Here is a 20,180-nt window from a genome sequence, read left to right as displayed (position 1 = left end):
TCAAACAAAAGACTTCTCAGCAAGGCAAATTTCAGAAGGGTGCTGCCTGCATCAGTTATGATCGCAAGAGCACACTGAACAAAGGAAAGCAGGGGTTTTTATTCCTAACGCCATTCCTGTGTCCTCCCCTTGTTATCTGGGGTCGGACCACACAATCTAAACTGATTCCGACTGACTAGATTTAGCATTTAGAATAGGACAAAGAACCAGGAAGTTTATTGTTTGTACCCAACAACTTAAAGTAAGGCAGCGTGGGTCGGCTACAAGCTTGGTGGACGGAGGCATGCCTGGGCGTGTTAAAGGCAAGAAAGATTACTTATATGATAGAACAAAGGACAAAGAGGGTGAAACCCTCTGAAGAGAAACTGTTTGTTCCTAACACTTGTGTGCAGGAGTTCAAGACAAGAATGAGGTATGACCACTCCACTGCACTCTGGCCTAGGCTACAGAGCAAGACTGTCTCAAAAAATAAAAAAATGAGAAAGACTTCAAAGAAATAACAATGCACCTGAAGGAACCAGAAAAGCAAAAACAAACCAAATCTAAAATTGGTAGAAGAAAAGAAATAATAAATATCATAGCAGTAATAAATAAAATTGAGAATAAAACAAAATACAGACGATCAACAAAACAAAATCAACTACCTTTTAGCTAGGCTAAAAAAAAAAGATGACTCAAATAAATAAAATCAGAAATGAAAAAGAAAATATAACAACTGAGACCACAGAAATAAAAAAAATCATTAGAGACTATTATGAACAACTATATGCCAACAAATTTAAAAACTAGAAGAAATGGATAAATACTTGGATACATATGACTTTCAAGATTGAACCATGAACAAAGAAAACCTCAATAAGCTGATAAGTAACAAGATTGAAGCCATAATAAAGTCTCCCATTCCACTAAATATTAAAACTTTTAAACATAAAACAAAAAATTAAGTCTCCCACCAAAGAAAAGCCCAGGACCTAATGGCTTCACTACTAAATTCTACCAGTTCTACTCAAACTCTTTAAAAAAAAAAAATCAAATGTTTTGGAACTCATTCTACAAGGCCAGCATCACTGTGATTCCAAAACCAGACACGGACAAAACAAAAAAAGAAAACTACAGGCTAATACCACTGATTATGAAATTAGATGCAAAATCCTCAACAAAATACTAGCAAACCAGATTCAACCACATATTAAAAGGATCACTCATCATAATCAAGTGGGATTCACCACAGGAATACAAGGATGGTGTGACATACACAAACCAATAAACATGATACATCACATTAACAGAACCAAAAACAAAAACCATGATTATTTCAATAGATGCCAAAAAAGCATTTGATAAAATTCAATATACCTTTGTGATAAAAACCCATAACAAACTGTTGTAGATGAAACATAGCTCAAAATTAAAAGGGCCATATATAATAAACCCACAGCTAACACCATACTGAATGGGGAAAAATTGAAGGTCTTTCCTCTAAGGTCTGCAACAAGACAAAAATGCCTACTTTCACTGCTTTTATTTCATATAGTACTGGAAGAAAAATGAAGTAAAAGAAAGAAATAAAGGGCACCAAAGTTGAAAAGGAAGAAGTCAAATTAGCCTTGTTTACAGATGGCATGATCTCATACCTAGAAAAACCTAAAGATTTCACCAAAAAAACCTGTAAGAACTGATATATATGCTTAGTAAAGTTGCAGGATCCAAAATCAACATGAAAAATCAATAGCATTATATATACCAACAGTGAACAACCTGAAAAAGAAATTTAAAAAGTGCTGGGCACGGTGGCTCATGCCTGTAACCTCAGCATTTGGGAGGCCGAGGTGGGTGGATTGCTTGACTACAGCCTGGACAACATGGTGAAACCCAGTCTCTACAAAAATAAATAAATAAATAAAATGCAGACTCAAGGCAATGCCTATCAAATTACCAATGACATTCACAGAAAAGGAAATAGAAAAAAAAAACCCTAAAAATTATATGGAACCACAAAAGACCCCAAATGATCGAGGCAAAGAACAAAGCTGGAGGCATCACGCTACTTGACTTCAAATTTACTACAAAGCTATAGTAACCAAATAAGCATGATACTGCAATAAAAACAGACACATAGAACAGAAGAAAGAATCCAGGTATAAATTTATGTATTTATAGCCAATTCATCTTCAACAAAGATGCCAAGAACATATAATGGGGAAAGGACAGTCTCTTTAGTAAATGAGGCTGGGAACACTGGATATCCACATGCATAAGAATGAATGAATGAATGATTTTTTGAGGTTAAGACCTCAAAACCACAGACAACCAAAGATAAAATAGACAAATGGGATTACATCAAGCTAAAAAGCTTCTGTACAGGAAAAAAAATACAAAAACAAAGTGAAGAGAAAACCCACAGAATGGGAGAAAGTATTTGCAAACTACCCATCTGACAAGGGATTAATAACCAGGATATATTAAGAGCTTAAACAACTTAATGGCAAAAAAACAAATAATCAAATTCTAAAATGGGCACATTTAAAATGGGCAAACGATCTGAATAGACATTTCTCAATAGACCTGTCGAGTGTGGGAAATGATGCCCAGCACATGGTAAGATTCACTAATTGCTAGAACATCTTTTTGATAATTTTTATGAAACAGTGAAATATGTAGGTTCCTGGCTGCACAGAACAGTCTTTTCTGAATCATTCTCTTTTCCCTCTTTTATAGTTCTTGTTCCTTGCTTTTTATGACTAGGGTGCTAGTTGTCTCTCCTTATGAGAGGTGGTGGATGGTTTAAGTACAGGTCTATCATCAAGACGAGCTGGAGGTAGGAATAAAAGGAATATGAAAGGGAGGAGATTTAAAGATGCTTCTACCCATTTCTTTTTCTACTTTATAAACCTCTTCTTTTGCTGCTTTTACTTTGGATTTTAAAAACAGGGTTTCGAGATTATACTGTGTTCATAGCAATATCATTCACAATAGCTAAAATATGGAAACAAAGTATCCATTAATGAAATAATGGATATGAAAAATGTGGTATAGACATACAATAGAATATTACTCAGTTTTACAAGGGTAGGAAATTCTGACATATGCTATAACATGGCTGAAACTTGAGGACATGATGCTGAGTGAACCAAGCCAGTCACAAGAAGACAAATACCGTCTGACTACACTTTTCTGTGGTACTTATGGTAGTTAAAATCAGAGAAACAAAAGTAGAATGATGGCTGAGGGAATGAGGAGTTGTCTGATGAGGGAATGAGGAGTTATGTCTGATGACTGGAATTTCAGCTTTGCAAGATGAAAGGAGTCTGTAGATGGATAATGGTAATGGCTGCATTTCACAAATGTATTTAATACCATTTAACTGTATACTTAAAATGGTTAGGATAATTGTCCTCGTTTCAGTTTTGCAAGATTAGAACAGTCTATAGATGGATAGTGGTAGTGGCTGCATCTCATGAATGTATTTAATACCATTTTACTATACACTTTAAAATGGTTACAATAATCGTCCTCTTTGCGCAGTGGGCAGCATGTTGGTCTCATAAAAATGGTTACCATAATAAATTGTATGTTATGCACATTTTACTACAATAAAAAAAATACTAACCCAAAATGGATTATGAACTTAATCTGAAAACATAGGAGAAACAGGAGAAAATTTTCAAAACCTAGGGTTAGGCAAAGAGTTATTAGATTTGTCACCTAACTTGATAAATTGGACTTGATCAAAATTAAAAGGTTTTGTTTCATGAAAGATCCCTAAAGAAAGGATGAAAAGACAAGCCACATACTGGGAGAAAATACCTGGAAATGATATATCTGACTAAGGACTAGTATATACTATAATAGATTACATAAAGAATTCTCAAAACTCAGTAGTAAAAAGAAAAAACCACCCAATTCAAATATGGGCAAAAGACCATGAAGAGACATTTCACCAAAATAGATACACAGATGGCAAATAAGCACATGAAAAGATGTCCAACATCATTTGCCATCAGGGAAATGTGGCTACACATCGATGATAATGACTAAAATAAAATGAGACAACACCAAATACTGGCAAGGATGTGGAGAAACTCGATCATTCACACATTGCTGTTGGAAATGTAAAATCATACAGCTACTCTGGAAAGCGGTTTTAGCAGTTTCTTTAAAAAAACGGGCAAACATGCAACTATCATATGACCCATCAATTTCACTCCCTGGCAATCTCTTGAAAATTATGCTCAGTGAAAAAAGCCAATCCTGAAAGTTTATATATTTATTATTCCATTCATATAAAATTGCTGAAATGACAAAATAATGGAAATAGAGAACAGATCACTGGTAGCAGCTTTGAGTTAAGAAGGGGATGGGGTGAGAGGAAAGTGGGTGTGGCTAGAAAAAGGCCGCATGAGTGATCTTTGTGGTGACGGAAATGTTCTGTAGTTTGACTCTATTAATGTCAATATCCTGGTTAGTGATACTATGCTAGAGTTACTACTAGAGGAAACTGGGTTAAAGGCACATGTGATTTCTGCATTATTTTTTTACAAACATACATGGATTTACAATTAACCCAAAATAAAAGATTTAATTTTTAAAAAAAAGGAAATGGAAATTTCTGCACACGAATGAAAGAATCTAAACCCCAAAGAAAGAAGCCTTTCGTAAGAAGGCAGACACTTACCTAAACAGTGTATCTGACAAGCCTAGAATCAGGTGGGCAAAGGAATGGACCTGATACAGACTGAGTGACTTTGATGGTATAAGGAGTGGAGCCATTAATGACGCGGGCTGGCATGACAAGTTAGAATCTGGAGGATCCTAAAATGGAGAGTTACTTGTCCCCACACATTAGATCGCCTTTGTGGGCATTTACTGAGGGTACAGTGGTGTAGCAGGCTGAGAATGGGGCTATAAAAGCAATGAAACATTTCTGCAGTCTCACAGTTCATAGATCCTAAAGTCATGCTAGTGGAAAGAACCTATGAGAGACACAAAACTGATCTCCCACCCTTATGATAGCTGAAAACAGAAGCCAGGTGAAAGTAACTAAAGCAGCAACCTAACCCTAAACAAATTCAACTCCTATTTTATCAGCCTCACTGCAGCTTCCTGAAAAGGAAAGAACACTGCTTCGCTTTCAATGGTTCTTTTATACGTTATTTAGAGCACAATAAAAAATTTAAGACATGTAAAGAAGCAGGATAACATAAGAGGAAAACAATCAAAAGAAAACCCACACAGCAGAACCACAGATGTTAGAAGTATTATAGCAGAAAAGAACTTTAAAATGGCAATTTTAAAATACATAGGAAAAGATGTACAAATTAGATGCAATATCAAATTTAAGAGAAACAGAAACTCTAAAAAGAGCAAACAGACATTATAAAAGTTAAAAATACTACAAATGAAATTAAGAAATCTATGACCTATTCAAAGGCTGAGCGTGGTGGCTCACACCTGTAATCCCAGCACCTTGAGAGGTTGGTGGATCAACCTCCTGAGGTCAGGAGTTCAAGACAGCCTGGCCAATGTGGTGAAACCCCACCTCTACTAAAAATACAAAGAAAAAAAAAAATTAGCCGGGCGTGGTGGCACGTGCTTGTAATCCTAGCTACTCGGGAGGATGAGGCAGGAGAATCGCTTGAACCCGCGAGGTGGAGGTTGCAGTGAGCCAAGATCACGCTACTGCATTCCAGCCTGGGTGACAAGAGCGAGACTCCGTCTCAAAAAAAAAAAAGTCTATGACCTGTTCAAGCAATGGGGTAAGTTTATAGAGCTTAAAATTTTAAAGTCTATAGGACATTAGAGTTCTGATATTAGCTCTGATATTGTCTGAAATGCTTTAAGAATTTAACATATTTAGTAAATATTTTTCATATCACTATTAAAATAGTAATTTTATTTATTACATTTATTATGCATAGCATTCAACAGCAAATTTTGGAATATAAAAATAAGATACTTTAAAATCATCTTCAAAATGACAATTAAGGTAAGGTAGGACTTCTTATAGTAAATTTCTCATTTCTCTTGGTGGTCTTATTGATTTTAAAATGTAAGATTACAGGCCAGGCATGATGGGTCATGCCTGTAATCCCAGCACTTTGAGAGGCCAAGGCAGGTGGATCACCGGAGGTCAGGAGTTTGAGACCAGCCTGGCTAACATGGCAAAACCCGTCTCTACTAAAAATACAAAAATTAGCCAGGGGTGGTGGCGGGCACCTGTAATCCCAGCTACTCAGGAGGCTGAGGCAGGAGAATCACTTGAACCCAGGAGGTGGAGGTTGCAGTGAGCTGAGATCGCACCACTGCACTCCAGCCCAGATTAAAGAGCAAGACTCTATCTCCCAAAAAAAAAAAAAGTAAGATTACATAGTTTTAATCATAAAAGAGCAGTTTAAAATATGTATGTATATAAATTAATTTTTTAAATTTAATTTATTTAGTTTAGAATTCAGAGTTAAGAAGTTAGTTGTAGCTAATTCATAATCTCACAGTATTGTCTGAAAACAATGCATTTACCTACTTATGTTCCCTGAAATTCGACATGATAGTTTTGTATTAATATAAATAAGAAATTAGATTTTTAAGTTAGTATGTTGTATTTTCCTCTATAATCACATTATTACAAATTGGACTTGTGATGCAAATGGATCTTCTATTTAATTTTTATAATAAATGGTTTGTATTTAGTAAATAAATATTAATTATAGTTGATTCTTAAATAATGTGGCGGTTAGGGGCTCTGACCCCTGTGCAGTTGAAAATCTGAGTAAAACTTTGACTCCTTCCAAACTTAACTAATAGCCTACCATTGACTGGAAGCCTTGCTGATAACACAAGCAGTCCATGAACGCATATTTGGTATGTGCTGCATTGTTATATACTATGTTTGTACAATAAAGTAAGCTGGGGAAATGAAGCTGTTATAAAGAAAATCATAGAAAAGAAAAAAATGTACTTACTATTCATAAAGCAGAAGTGAGTCCTCCCAAAGGTCTTCATCTTCATCATCTTCAGGTTGATTAGGCTGAGGAGGAAGAAAAAAGTTGGTTTTGCTCTCTCTGGGTTGCAGAGGCAGAAGAAAAATCTACATATAAGTGGGCCCCTGCAGTTCAAACACTTGTTGTGCAAGGGTCAACTGTCTTACACAGGAATTTGTGTCACTAAGAAAGTAACTATCTTTAGAACTGGGAACTCAAAAATCCCTTTCTGATACCATAAACAAACGGCAATAAGGACCATAAAGCTGAGCCAGTGTGCACCCAGACAAATAAGAGATTATTTTTGAAGATACCTATTGAATGCAGAAGACGGGAAAGTAATTCCTCTACAAGAAGCAGAAGTTATGTTACATATTCTTCTACAAACGAGGTCTGTTTTCTTCCTCATTCTCCATAAGTTGGAACCTCATGAGATATAGTCACTTCTTAGAACAAGCTGTTTTTTAAAATGTGCTGGACAATTATCATAATAATATTAATTTTGTTGGAACAAGAGACTCTGTTACCAGGCTGGGCATGGTGGCTCATGCCTGTAATCACAGCACTTTGGGAGGCTGAGGCAGGTATATCACTTGAGGTCAGGAGTTTGAGACCAGCCTAACCAACATGGTGAAACCCTATCTCTACTAAAAATACAAAAATTAGCCAGGCATGAGGGCAGGCACCTGTAATCCCAACTACTTGGGAGGCTAAGCCAAGAGAATTGCTTGAACCTGGGAGGTGGAGATTGCAGTAAGCTAAGATTGTGCCACTGCACTCCAGCCTGGGTGACAGAGCAAGACTCAAGACTCCATCTCAAAAAAAAAAAAAAAAATACTCTGTTACCATTAGGCAAAAGATGATCTTAATAAACATTAGCCAAACTCTAGGCTCAAAAAATTATAATAAAATTGTAAAAATGGTTCACAGTAACAAAAATATAACACCTAATGCATTGTACAATCTAAACTGTATAAAGACACCATTAATTTAGTACATATTTACCAAACCACTTCTATAAGTTAGGTTTGGCAAATTGCAGCAGACAAAGATGGAATTGAATAGTTTTTGTCTTTAAGGTGCTCATAATAGAATACAGATAACTATTTAATTTTTGTGTTTTTTTACCAGAATTTTTAAGAAAAATTATTTTAATTCATTCATACATTTTTCCACTTAAAAAATAACTGTCATGTGTCTTTAGTGGACTAAGCATTTTTCCAATGTTACAAAATACATTTTAAAAATACACGTAGGAGATTGTGAATACCATTGTCATTTATTTTATTTACTACCTTATGTAGTGCTTACTGTGTGTCCCATGTCATCTGGGAGCTTATTGTTATAATTTATTATGTATGTGTTATGTTCAGTATGTGCCAGGCACTTTTACATTTGTGGTGATGAATGCAAGCTTCCAAAATCTGGGTCAGATTTAGGGTAAGCATGCAGAGTGAGTGGAACTTTGCCAGTAAGGAGGCAGAGGGATGATGCTTGGCAGAAGGAATATCTAACAAGTTGCATGTTTGACAGAAGCAGCAGCCACGAAGAATGAAAGTTTTAGAAAAGGAGGAGCAATTTCAAAATGTAAGACACCTGAGTGAGCTTTGTAGAGTTTCTGAGCAGTTCAAATTTACTAGTGCAAAAAAAGTGTACATGAGTGGTTGGTCATGAGGTGGAAATGGCTTATAGTTATTATTTATTATGTATTTGTCATGTTCAGTATGTGCCAGTGAAGGCAAGCTTAGCAAAGGCTTTGTTGTTGTGGTTGTTTGACCTGTGTCTAGAAACAAGTTCAATAAAAGACTTTCAATAGTATAGAAATGAGTAGATCTTAGCCTGTAGGCCAGGGGAAACTTCTCAGGTAGAATGCTTTTGGCTGCAAATACTAGAAGACCTAACTAACCGTGGCCAAAACCGTAAGAACCAGGCTTGTTTTGGTTGTCCAGTGATATGATTGGATCCCACTTGTTTCTCTTTCAGCTACAATGTTGGCAGTATCTTGTTCATTTCTCCTTTCATGGTTGGCTACTTAGCAACAGCCCCAAACATGTTCTCACAAGGGCTGCTTTTCTTCACATGTGTCTATTAAATTGGGAGAAAACCCAGAAGTATGCAGGGGACTTTTTGTAATTTTCTTTTTTTTTTTTTTTTGAGACGGAGTCTCGCTCTGTCGCCCAGGCTGGAGTGCAGTGGCCGCAATCTCGGCTCACTGCAAGCTCTGCCTCCCAGGTTCATGCCATTCTCCTGCCTCAGCCTCCCGAGTAGCTGGGACTACAGGCGCCCGCCACGACGCCCAGCTAATTTTTTGTATTTTTAGTAGAGACGGGGTTTCACCGTGTTAGGATGGTCTCGATCTCCTGACCTCGTGATCCACCCGCCTCAGCCTCCCAAAGTGCTGGGATTACAAGCGTGAGCCACTGCGCCCGGCCCTGTAATTTTTTTTTTTTTTTTTTTTTTTTTGAGATGGAGTCTCGCTCTGTCACCAGGCTGGAGTGCAATGGCATGATCTTGGCCCACTGCAACCTCCACCTCCCACGTTCAAGCGATTCTCCTGGCTCAACCTCCCAAGTAGCTGGGACTACAGGTGCCCGCCACCACACCCAGCTAATTTTTGTATTTTTAGTAGAGACGGGGTTTCACCACGTTGACCAGGATGGTCTTGAGCTCTTGATGTTGTGATCTGCCCACCTCTGCCTCCCAAAGTGCTGGGATTACAGTTATGAGCCACCGTGCCTGGCCCTTTTTGTAATATTTTATTGGCTGGGTCACACCACATGCTCATTCCTAAACCAGGCACTGGGAAAGCAAATGTGATTAGCTTAGAATAATCATTTCTCTTTTGAAGCTGGGGAGGGGTATTGGGATAATAAATATCCAAATAGATTTGTGTTTCTCCAGCAAGAAACAATAAGGAACTGCTCTTGGATAGGGAGCCAGCAGTGTTTGGTCTAGAAGTTCATTGGAAGATCGTGAGCAGGGGAGGCATTAGATCAGATTTGAGAATTAGGGCATTCTGTTCAGGGATTGGCATGCTTTTTCTGTAAAGGGCCAAGAAGGAAATATTTTAGCCCATGTGATCTCTCTCTCTCTCTTTTCAAGAAAGATTTAAGCAGCTGAAGGCCATGTGGTCTCTGTTGTAGCTACTCAACCCTGCCATTGTGTGTGAAAGCAGTCACAGGTAGCCCAACCTGTGAGTAGGCCCAACTGTACTCTCATAAAACTTTATTGAGAAAAAACATATGGTAGGCAGGATTTGGCCTGTGGTCTGTAGTGTGCTGACCCCTTATGTAGAGGATTGATGGAGGATAGATGTCACCTGGGAGTGTATAGTTATTATTTACTAGGTATTTATTATGTTCGATGCCATCCACCTTTAAATTTGTGGTGATGAGCACAAGCTTCTGAAAAATGGATAGGATTTAGGGTAAGCATGCAGAGTGAGTGAAGCTTTGCCATGTAAGGAGGCAGAGGGATGATGTTTTGCAGAAGGAATATCTAACAACTTGCACGTTTGACAGAAACAACAGCTATGAAGCCTGCAAATTTGTAAAAAGGAGAAGAAGGTGCAAAAGGTAAGACACTTATGTGTCTCTACTCTTACCACGTAAAGAGACTGGGAGACAAGGGAAGCTTCAGCCATAGTTAATGCTATAGTTTTCTTATCACAAATCCATGGAGTACATAAGTCTTATTACAAGGTTTTCACCCATCCGTGATAAAATAAAATGATGGAGCTCCAGTTTATTCATTTGAAAATATTGGTGTTGCCAGGGATGGTGGCTCCTGCCTGTAATCCCAGCAGTGCTGGAGGCTGAGGCAGAAGGATCCCTTGAGGCCAGGAGGTCCAACAGCCTGGGCAATATAGCGAGACCCCATGTCTATTTTTTTTTTTAATGTTGCTGGGTGTGGTGTTCTGCACCTATAATCCCAGCTACTTGGGAGGCTGAAGCAGGAGAACTGCTTGAGCCTAGAAGTTTGAGGTTGCAGTTAGCTATGATAGCAACATTGCACTGTAGCCTGGGTGGCAGAGTGAGACCCCATCTCTGATAAAAATCAAGTCAAATAAGATAAAATAAAATGTTGGTCTTTTTCTTGGAATTATGCTTTTTTAATTTATTTTGCTTTTTAAAAAAATTTAAGAAAGGACAATAATAGTTGGTTTACATAAGGCTTTCAGAAACTGGCTTCTGCCCAAATCTCCATCTGCAGCCCCTTCTCTGTCTGCTCTTTTTTCTGGCATTACTGAGCTGCTGGTAATGCCTCCATCACCATCCCTCTCATGTAGACAAATACGCTCTGGGAGGCTCCTCTGCCTCTCTTGCGGCTGCCTGCCATGTGCTACCTTTCCTGATGGCTTTTATTCCCATTCTTTAAACCCCAGTGCCTACCACTTAGCAGGAACTCCATGAATATTTATGAAAATAAAGACTGTTTATACGAAGATGATTGCTACAGTCTAGCAGCAAAGAGGATAGACATGCAAAGACATGATGTGCAGTTCAGATGTTGGAGTGACACTAGAAAACTTGACAAAGTACTGAGGGAGCCCCAAGGAAGGAGATGTCTGTGTATGTGGAGAAAGATAGCCAGATTCAAGGAGGACTTCACACAGCATTCTGAGTCATTTTTTCTTTTTTCTTTTTCTGTTTTTGGAAACAAGTTCTTACTCTGTCACCCAGGGTGGAGTGCAATGGCATGATCGAGACTCACTGCAAACTCACACTCCTGGGCTTAAGGGATCCTCTCACCTCAACCTCTTGAGTAGCTGGGACTACAGGCACACACCACCACGCCTGGCAAATTTTCGGTAGAGTCAGGGCTTCACTGTGGTCTCCAGGCTGCTCTTAAACTCTTGGCTTGGAGCAGTTCTCCTTCCTGGGCCTTCCGAAGTGCTGGGATTACAGGTGTGAGCTACTGTGCCCAGCCTACATTCAGAGTCTTAGAACACGAAAATAAATTTGTCAGAATGGTAGAGGAAGACATTTCAGATGTAAAAATCAGGATATACACGAATAAAGGTATAATGACAACAAAATTTTGCAAATTATTAGTAAATAACAACTCGCTTAACATGTTGTTGAAAAGATACTATTATGAAGTAGAGAATAAAGTATTACTTTATATGTTTTTACTGTATTTTTAAATTTTACTTTGTTTCCAGCAGTTTTGTTTATTTATGTTGGGTGGAATAATTTGTGGGTGACCCTGAGACTTTTGCATACCTTGAACCTGCTGATATCTAGTGTCTCCCTAAGTGGCTTGTTGAGGTTTTAGATAATTAGAAGTATTTCTTTAAAATGTAAATATTCCAGTAAACATTAAGCTTCATTTAAACTCTCCATTTATAAAATAAAAGTATATGTTATTTTGTATCCATTTTTATAAAGATTATAGTCTTTAAGTGTTCTAAGTCATTCATTTTAACTAAACATATGGATTTGTCTGCAGAACACGACTTAAAAGTGGCTTCAGAGGAAAAGCAAGAAACGCTTGAAAGAAGTGAAAATAAACAGCCAGAGGTATGTAACAATTTTAACTTCTGGTTTAATATGGGTTGGTTGGTTGGTTGGTGTTTCTTTAATAACATAGCATAGTCCAAAAGAAGTGACCTTTTAGACTATCCTTTTAGAATCCAACAGACAGATCATAATTTCATATTTAATTTTAAAACATTTTAGCCAGTTATAAAATTTAAAATATCCTTACAGTCTGCAGTAACTCATAGCTATCTGTACCCTTGGAATTGAGGCCAGAAATTTCCAGAAGTCTCTTTGCTCTTTTATTTTTATAACCTTCTTCATGATAAAGAAAGTGACATCAAAAATTGAGTTATATTACTAAGCAAGAGAAATTATGAACAATTTAACAGTGATGGCCACTGAGTTCAACTCATGTTAAAGGAGTCATCATTGCCCGTGGTTCAGACTCTGCAGTTTTATGTTGCTGGTCACTAGTGGCTGAGGTTAAAGACTTCTTGTTTTTGGTCTCTGGTTGCCTTCAGTGTCTATGTTCAGGGAGAGAATGGGGTCATAAAATCAACCCAGCTGCCTATTAAGAGAATTACGACTTCCAGAATGGGACTTTGGTGTCAGGGTACAAACAATAACTTCTTATTTTAGGATAAATAGTAAGTGTTATTAAAATCTTTTAATCCATTGTCACTAGTGGGACTTAGAATATGTTAGAACTGGATATAAGCGGATAATCTATCTAGATAACACTCATATTACAGCATTTGAAGTAGCATCTAAAAATTTTGTTCTCTTTCTGATTGGTGTTCATTTTGGCTTTAGCACTTGCCTACTCTCCAGTTAATCTTCAGAAATATGAATTTACTGTAGGGGTTCACTATTTATGGTATGCTGAGGTCAAAATCCTTTTAAGAGAGAAAGCCTTTAGAATACTACATATCATCTGTGAGCCCATTTCTGGCAGATTTAATTCATAATGAATTAAGTTTAGTCCAAACTAACGGTGAGAGTTAAGCTTGCTGGTTCATGTTTTCCTCCTATGTTAAGCCAAGGCAAATTATTTTTTACTTCTTAGTTATAATCCAGTAACTTGGGGATAGCAAAACATAGATTAAGTTTTACAGTTACATTTTAATTATTTTCTATTTTTTTGTTCATACTTAATTCAGAATAAAGTTAATTTTAAAACATGCACCCTAACAGAAAAGACATCTGAGAAACAAAACAAGCAAATTAATTTTCCACCTGCAAAAAAATGTCTCAAGAACCAGAGCTGAGTAAGAATTGTGATAAAGAGTGTTTATCTGTATATTCAGGACTTCCTTTAAAATTAATTACAAGAAAGTTCAACTGAAGGTTGGTGAAAGTTTTGAAAAATCCAAAATTACTGTTTGTCCTGAGGAAGAGCTCTTACATAGTAACTCTAAAGAGGGACAAAATTAAAGGAAGTGCCCTCTAATCCAATGAATCATATCCCTGACTGCAAGGAAGCAGATGCATCTTGGAGTGTCGAACTCTGTAGTATCCCAGGCATTGCCTGAACAGAAGGAGCCCGTCACAAACATGTCTTTTCATTGTATTTATACTCTGGGTCCCTCAAACACACCTGCCAGTCATCTTCTAAGCTTTATTCAAATGAAAATAAATCAGACTGTAAAACTTATAACTAACCAGACATGTAGCCTGTTTCTCAGAGATGAAGAGAATTGTTGTAATGATACAGAAATTGAAAAATTAAGGAACCCAGTAGTTATGGTTGAAATGAAAAAGGACCAAGAGTTTCATATGCAAATGACAAAAAAAAATACCGTTAATTGGAAATGAGACATTAGACATCGGCTTCAGTCTAGAGATCCAAAAAGTCTGTTTGATTTGTGGTTTGTTTAGTCCAAAGAAATGAAGCATATGATACAGATAGAAAGCCACAGTATTTCTGCTGTTACAGACACTTACAGAAACAAAAACCCATTACAGCACTTGTTCCACAAGCCATATGGAACTTAGAAGCTCTTCTAAAGCTTAGAAGATGACTGGCAAGTATGTTTCAGGGAGCCACATATGACAGTCCCACTTCTAATAGCTATAAAAGCATGAAACCTGCATGAGAAAATGTGAGTTATTCTCCACCCCATAGTGACAGAACATCAAAAGCATATCTAGAAGAAGACTTACAGCAAGATATGCAAAGGCTTAAGAATGAGGTGGGCATGTTACAAGTAGAGTTCCTGGCTTTGAAGAAAGAAAGTTCAACTATAAAAAGAAAGAGGTTCACTTGCTGCTTCTCTTTTTATAAATTATCTGATTCATTCTGGTTTTCTACTCAAGAAAATCTCACGTGTATAGTTACAGTGTGGTTATCTAAATGTGTAATTATGTGTCAAAGTAGATCAGTGCTGCTATCTAAATGACAGTTCTGGAAAACACTCTCATAATCTTTGTTCCTTAGTCAACCTAAGTCTCACTATCAGTCTTCCAAGTGGCACATGGGCTGGGAAAATAATTTAGCCATGTACCATGTGACCTTCTGAATCAGCTAAACATAAAGAAAATTGCTAAAGAAATAAGCTCTAGATACTTCTTAGTGTATCCATTTAAAGATGAATTACATTTATTTAAATGATAAAATGGTAACACAATGGGAGGGAAACAATGACTGAGACATGAAAATGTATCTAGGCTTGAGAGTTGCAACAAATATTATCAGCCAAAGACGTCTGTCTAACGTGCTTTCATGCATGCAAGTTTGTTTGACTCAAGCTGTTTAAACCTATAATTCCATAATGGCCATTTTAAATATTTTTGGAAACAAATACATATACTTTTGCATATTTTAAAAAATCACCACTCTCCAGTGTTTCTGTTGAATCACACTTTTACATTATGTTGTTGAATAAAATACGGTAAGTTTTGACATGTATGATTTTATCATATAAGTAGCATAACTCCTCAGCCAAATATTTATCATTTGACTCTATAGTAGAAAGCTGAGTTGTGTACATTGTGTTCTAAAGATAGACAAAAATCTAGAGATTTTCTTAAAAGCAGATGAGGCCTCCCGCCATCCTCTGAGGCATTAAATTGCTTTGCCAAAATCACACTTTTAATTTATTTGACTAATTTGATATATTTATCTGGTAATTTATGTAATTCAGCAATATGTAATTTATCTTCCCTTTTGGTGCCATGAAGTGCTAGGTAATGCCACCCTAGGAGCTTTGGAAGAATTATTTAATATTTCTTGGTTTTTACTTCTATTATCAAGTAGATAATAGGCTAGAGTAGACAACTATTCTGTGTATCTTCCAGCTATAAACCTTTGTGGTAATTGAATGTAAACTTGGGGAACATCTCATTTTCTAGGATTCTGCACTAGCAACTCAGCAGTTTCACTCTGCTCCTTGAGTTGTGGTAAACTTTGGTTCCTCTATTTCAGTGAGAACCTTCACTTTTTTGATATCCCAGGATCCAAGTGAAAAAATAAGGATAAAAGGCAGTGGGGAAAATAATAGCTTAGTGCAGAAAAGGGAAAGCTTCTTTTCTGTTTCTGAAGCCCCACAAGGTCACATCCTCTCAATCTGGCTATTTCATGGAGAATCCAGGTGACAAAGACAGAAGACACATTTTATGTCTGTGTCTTTTTGTTTCTCTGTTTTTGTGTTGATATATTTACACCACAGAAGTAACTGTGATCTGGTGGAGAACTAGAAGTAGAGTCAGAAGCCCTGGGAAAATCCTGCAGCTTGCTTATATTTTTAACCTCTCTTTTTAAGAACTGTGATAAAAAATTCATCAATGTATGTATGTAGAAGTGCTTAGTACAATGTCTAGATTTATGATTTAGTAAATGAAATTCTTATAACTGACTAAAAATGTTGAGTCAAATCACAATAGAATATTATCAGGGAAACAGAACTTTTAAAACTTCGAGAAATTTTATCTGTCCAAATACACGTGGAGGTAAAGCTCTTACTATAGGGTGGTATCTGGGTTAGATATGAGTATAAATGCAATTTCCTTTTTCCAATATTTTAATTTAGTCAAATTTGTTAATATTTTACTTTATGCTTTGAGTTTGTTGTAATTCAGAGTAAGGCTTTTCCAATTCTGATATTCTTAAAAATTCTCTAGTGTGTATGTGTGTGTTTTTAGTTTTATGGATTCATTGACTTCAAATAAAGTTTTGAACTTTTTGAAATTTATGCTCTTTAAGGTTCAAGGTTTTGCTTCAACTTTTTCTCCAGTTGGATATCCACTTACAGCAACTTTTAACTGCATGAATGTACAGGTTGTTCTTTCACCAGAGATAACCATGATATGTTATTTTATTGAGTGCTAGCTGAAAATTTCTTTTGTTTTATTTAGGATTTTCAAAGTTACAGAAAAAAGAAGGATGTGATATATGCAAATTGCATGTTGAAGGGAGATATTGCCACACTCAAACGGGAATGATACACAATAAAAAACGACAATCTCAAAAAGGAAAAGGAATATATTCAGGAAATTAAAAGTATTAGAGAAATAAATGCTAGCTTTGAAAAGAGTGCAGGACTCAGTGAGGAAATGATAACAAAAACTATGTCCCAGTATTGTCAACAGCTTAATGGCCTCAAAGCTGAGAATACAAGGCTGAATTCCAAATTGGAGAAGGGAGAACACCACACAGACGGACTGGAAGCTGAAGTTGAATTCTTCCATTCTAGGCTGGCTGCTGCTATAAATGAGCACAATGAAAGTGTAGAAACAAAAGACCTAGAACTTGTTTTAGAGAGAGCACATAATTTTTCTGTACATAAAAAAATAAGTTCTACTATTTCTCAACTAAAAGATAAAAATGAGTTGCTTACTGAACAATTTTCTAAAGCTCAGATGAAGTTCAATACCTTAAAAGGTAAGCTCCATGAGACAAGAGATGCTCTCAGGGAAAAGACATTGGCTTTAGAAAGTGTGGAGATGGACCAAAGGCAAGCACAGCATCGAATAAAGGAAATGGAGCAGATTCATCCAAATGAGGAAGCTAAAGGAGTCAATCCACCAGTGAGCACAACTGTGTATAGGAGAGACTATGTCAACTAGAATGTGAAAATCTCTTGCTTAAACGACAACTAGAGGGTGCTCATAAGGAAGGCAATGATAAAGAGATAGTAATTAATATCCAAGGAGGCTGTCTTGAGTGGAAAGATCTTCTAGAAGAGAAAAATAAGAAACTAATGAATGAACATAGTTCTATAAAAGAAAAACTGTTTCAGTATGTAAAAGAAGAAGGAGAAGGAGAAGTAAGTATGAAGAAAGATAAATATTTTTAACCTTCCAGAAAGAAAATTTAAACATTTCATTGTGGCTATATGTTGAATCTAGTTCAATATAAAAATAAATAGATGAAAATGTATCTACCATACTGTATAATTCCATTAACATGAGGCATCCAGAAAAGACATGTACAGGGACAGAAAGAAGATGAATGTTTCTGTAGGGCTGGGGCTGGAAATGGGTCGTGACTGCTGATGGGCATGAGGGATTGTCCTGGAGTGACGAAAATGCTCTCAAGCTGGATTGTAAAGATGACTGCACGACTGGTAAATTTACTAAAAATCTTTGAACTGTATGTTGAAACAGATAAATTCTGTAGTATGTAAATCATATTTTAGCAAAGCTGTTTTAATAAAAAACCAAAAAAAAATGTGTTTACTGTATCAGCTTGGAAACATACCTTGTTTCCAGGAAATAAAAGGTAGAGCTGACAGACGCTTTCCTTTGAATAAACACATCATGTCACCTATGAAATTTTAGTAGCTACAGAGTAATGTTCATAAGGTATGTGGTCTTATACTGCTGAAATAATAAATTTAATGTCTTATATTGCCACATTTTAAGACCATAATGAAGCAGACAGAGATGCTTGTACCTGAAATAAGTATTTTGAAATTAAGATTCAATTAAGTGAGCCACTTTGACACTTAATTTTAGATTTCCCAGATTAACTGAAGTGTGTTGCTGTGTCTTGTGGTGCTTTTCCTTCAGTGGCTCTTTTATGTATTTTAGTTGGTATAACTTTATTTTGATTCATATCAATGTGACTTAAGTCTGAAAATATGTCAGTCTCACATTATGTATTTTTCTGACCACTTAATATTTTAAAGACATCTACTTGTTATAAAATCACAGTTGGAATAAATGTGGTAATTTTAGCAAAAAATATTTGATTTAATGTTCCCACTGGTAGGTACTTATAATTTACTTTGAATATTTTTATTAATAATTAGCTCATAATTTACATTTTAAGTCTCAATGACTATCACTTGGATATAACTTTGTCCAGTACAAAGATACTTGTAGCTGTCTGTGATTTGTGAGTTTGACACTGAGTCCCCATTTTCAGACTAATGAGGAGTGGCCGAGTTCATGTAGAGTGGGAATGAAGTGAGTACAGGACAGAGTTGTAGGAGCTGAGGTCAGGGAGGGAGGTAGAGGCCATGTTATCTAGGGACTTGAAGGCCGTTGAAATTTTACTTTTATTCTGAGATAGGAATCTGTTGGAAGGATTTGAACAGGTGACTGAATGTGTGAGGAAATGAGGTTGAGTTGAGGGTCTGAGATGAATGAATAGTGGGCTGAATCAATCTGTCATGTAAGAGAATACCAACTTGGCAGGAAGACAACACCTTCTGTGTTCCTCACTGAACTCAGTAATAAAGGAGAATGTATACATATGAGGAAAAGAAGCTAATCTATGTGTGTGGTAATAATTTTCCAAGTATGCATGTTAGAGTTAAATATTAACATAATTTAATAATAAGGCAATTTATAAAATTAATAACAAAAATATTTTATCAGGTGACTGTAAGGCAACCTCAAGAACAACTGGCCAGTCATCTTAAAAAATTTCCTATGTCAGAGTCTCCACTGGAAGGTACATCACATTGTCATATTAATTTGGATGAGACACGGGCTTCAAAGAAGAAATTATTTCAAGTAGGAAGTCAAATATGTATGGAATTTAACATGTCGACAATCTGTAGCTGGTTGAATAATATAAACTGTTTTAGGATACTAATTTCAGTGGACAGCTTGATTTTGTATTTTTATTATAATTATTACCATTTTATTACCTTTATAATGTACTTATTTCTTAAACTCTGGCTTTTAGTCTGCCATTTTGAAAAATAATTGCATACATTTGACAATATTTTCTCTTGGCAAAGTTGAGAATTATACATCATTCCTCACAGAAAATTGGCTTTTCTCCTGTTAAACAGTATTTTTAGATAATTTCCTTATTGCCTTGGTGAGGCAAGCCAGATTAAGTCAGAGGACAGCGTTTAATAGAATGTTCCAGAAAGTTGTTCCTATTTCTTCACTTTCGTGAATGGACACAGAAGCTGTGCCTATTCATTTCATGGATTCTAGGTTAACTTGTACAGAAAGGCCATCATGCTGTTCTTTGAAATGCACATGTTTTAGGTTAATTTACAAACTACTTGAAAAGTTAGGCATTGCCTTCATCTCCCTTTCTTTTAAAATGTACTGTAATGGCATAGAAATATTCAGATCTGATAGAGTATGTACATCTAAAATAGAGAGTTGAGAAAATTATCTTGATCCTACCATTGGATTTTAAAAACAGTTTCACTGAGAGATAATTCACATGTCAGACAGTCCCACCATTTAAAATGTACATCTCAGTGTCTGTTAGTATATTCACAGCGTTGTGTAACCATCACCACAATCAATG

General features: G+C 36.3%; 1 pseudogene; it reads left to right on the top strand.

The window, feature by feature from the left end:
• Positions 1 to 5,910: 5,910 nt before the first annotated feature.
• On the top strand, positions 5,911 to 19,909 carry LOC100595148 (annotated as a pseudogene).
• Positions 19,910 to 20,180: the final 271 nt, after the last annotated feature.

The sequence above is a fragment of the Nomascus leucogenys genome, chromosome 11 (genome assembly GCF_006542625.1).
Source record: "Nomascus leucogenys isolate Asia chromosome 11, Asia_NLE_v1, whole genome shotgun sequence".
Lineage (NCBI taxonomy): Eukaryota > Metazoa > Chordata > Mammalia > Primates > Hylobatidae > Nomascus > Nomascus leucogenys.
Note: the sequence above shows the minus strand (reverse complement) of the source record. Positions and strands in the feature narration are given on the sequence as shown.